The following is a 2,500-nucleotide window of genomic DNA, read 5'->3' on the forward strand; positions in this document are numbered from 1 at the left end:
TGCCGAGTGTTGTATCTTCTTTCCTGAAGCTGCGGCGGAGTACTCCCCTCGTTAAAATCGAGACGCGTCTCCAGTATTCTGTGATCGCTGGAGGTTCCGTCCTCGTGTACTCTCCATTCCTTCACGAGCGGTATTGCTTCCGGAGTCGCCATAGTCAGGTCTATGTTCGATCGCCCTCTCGTTGTTTCAAATGTGTGTGCCTGTCCTGGTTTGTTGAGGATGTGGAGGTTGTATTGTGCGATGACAGCCTCCAGGGCCTCACCTCTGTCGTCGGTGTCCTTGCTGCACCACAGCGGAGATTTGGCGTTGGAGTCCAGGCCAATAATGGCTTTCTTCCCTCTGAGCCTATTCAGTACTTTGTCTAATTGCTCGAGGCCGACTTCGATATTTTCGGTCGGCGGAAAGTACTGGCTGACGAAGTATACCTCCGTCTCTCCATCGCTTACTTGTACACAAGCGCAGTGCGTTGTACATAGTCCGGCAATTTCGAGCGGCGTTAGCTCCTTCGACTTAACTCCTACTGCTGCCATTGGTGGGTCACCCTTCGAACCCCGACAGGCGATCGAGATTCCTGTTCCGAGTCCGGGTATTTTTCCGTCGATGCTGTATGGCTCTTGCATTAGCAAGATTTCGTCGCCATCAGCTACCATCTGTGTCCTGATTTCGTGGGGGACAGTTTTGGAACGCTGCATGTTATGCTGCAGGATCCTTATACCCCTTCTACCCCCGTGTCCTCTTCCATTTTTGCTCGGGGCTTTACTCATACGTAGTTCGGGAGATAATTATTTCTAACGCCTTCTTATACATAGGGCAGTCTGCGTTAGAGGCCGCATGATCGCCTTTTTTCCCTGCCTTCTTGCAGTTGACGCAGCCGGCGTTCTTGTTTTTATTCGTGCACTCTTTAGTGCTATGTCCGCTTTCCGCGCAATGTGCGCAGATCTCATAGCCCAAGCGGCAGTGTTTTGCCACGTGCCCATAGCCTTGGCACTTGTAACAGCGGCTGACGGCTATGTAATCCCGAACCCGGCAAGCATTCCACGAGATGAATATCTTGCCAGTTAGTAGTTTATCTCTTACCTGGGGGGGCACTTCCAGTACCCAGTTAGTTTCCTCGGAGTCCTTGCGGCCTGTTCTGAAGCAGAATTTGATGGCTCCGACGTCTTCATCTGTTAGCCTTTCTTGGTTCTGCTTCTTGATGCAGCCCATTATTTCCTTCTCCGGCATTTCCCGTGGGACATCATATAATATTACCCGGGGCAGCCTCCTCTGCGGCGTGCTGGTTTTTAGGCCGGCTTCCTTTAGCTTGGCGTTCTCCGTGAACGCTTTTAGGCCTTCGGGGTTCGCCGTTTCCACGACTAATCCATTCCCGCTGATTTTCTTCACTGCGGTGATCTGGATTCCTCTCTTACGTGGGTTCACCAGCGTGAAGACTGCTTCCCGTGCTTCCTCACTCGTTTTTATCTCGGAGTCTGACGACTCCGGCCGGATTATCACCGCGTTTGTAGGTGGTTTGACCGCGATTTGCCCCACCATACTATTCTTCATTTTGACTTTTTCGGCGTAGGAGGACTGCTTAGGCTCCATCCTTGATTTGACTGCCGTTTCGAGCCGCTTGCTCGTTTGTAGCGTCTTGTTGACGGCACTCAGTATCGCCGTTTCTTTCTTCTCCGCGCCGGTGCTCTGGTCCAACTTCCCGGTGAGGTAGCTGTTGTGGAGTAAGAGTTCTTCCACTATCCCTCGCATGTCCCGGAAATACCGCATGATGGCTGCGGTTTGCTCCTTGTTAACCTTCTTACTTGGGTCCAGACAGAAGGCTAATACGCCCTTCTCTATTTCCCCTGCCTGTGCTCTTAAATCGGGCACAGTGCGGGGTTCGTCTGCTGCTACAGGCGATTGCTGCTGCTTCGCCTCTTCCCCTTTTTCTTTCTCCTCTGTTCTCCTCTTTCTCTCCTGAACCGGGCTTTTCCCCTCCACCTTTTGCGTTTTCAGTGGTTGGAGAACCACTCTTGCTTTTGTAGCGGTTGGGGATTGACCCTTCGTAGCCATTCTGATATTTGTAGGTCCCCGCGGCGTATTGTTTTGCGCGCTGAGACACTAGGTCCGACGGCGTAACGGCGGCACTGGTCACGCACTTGTATTTGTATTTGCCCTGCGCTATTCTTTCTCGCGCGCGGGCACTAAGTCCGACGGCGTATTCCTTTTATCTTACTCGCTCGAGCCTGAGTCCCAGCGGCGTATTGTTTTACGCGCCGAGACACTAAGTCCCAGCGGCGTATTGTTTTACGCGCCGAGACACTAAGTCCCAGCGGCGTATTGTTTACGCGCACAGACACTAAGTCCCAGCGGCGTATTGTTTTACGCGCACAGATACTAAGTCCGACGGCGTAACGGCGGCACTAGTCGAGCACTTGTGCTTGCACTGCACCACTATTATTATCTATACGCGCGGGCACTAAGTCCGGCAGCGTATTGCTTTTTGCTTTTTTTTTTTTTTTTTTCT

Source organism: Bombus vancouverensis, unplaced genomic scaffold (assembly GCF_051014615.1).
Source record: "Bombus vancouverensis nearcticus unplaced genomic scaffold, iyBomVanc1_principal scaffold0078, whole genome shotgun sequence".
NCBI lineage: Eukaryota > Metazoa > Arthropoda > Insecta > Hymenoptera > Apidae > Bombus > Bombus vancouverensis.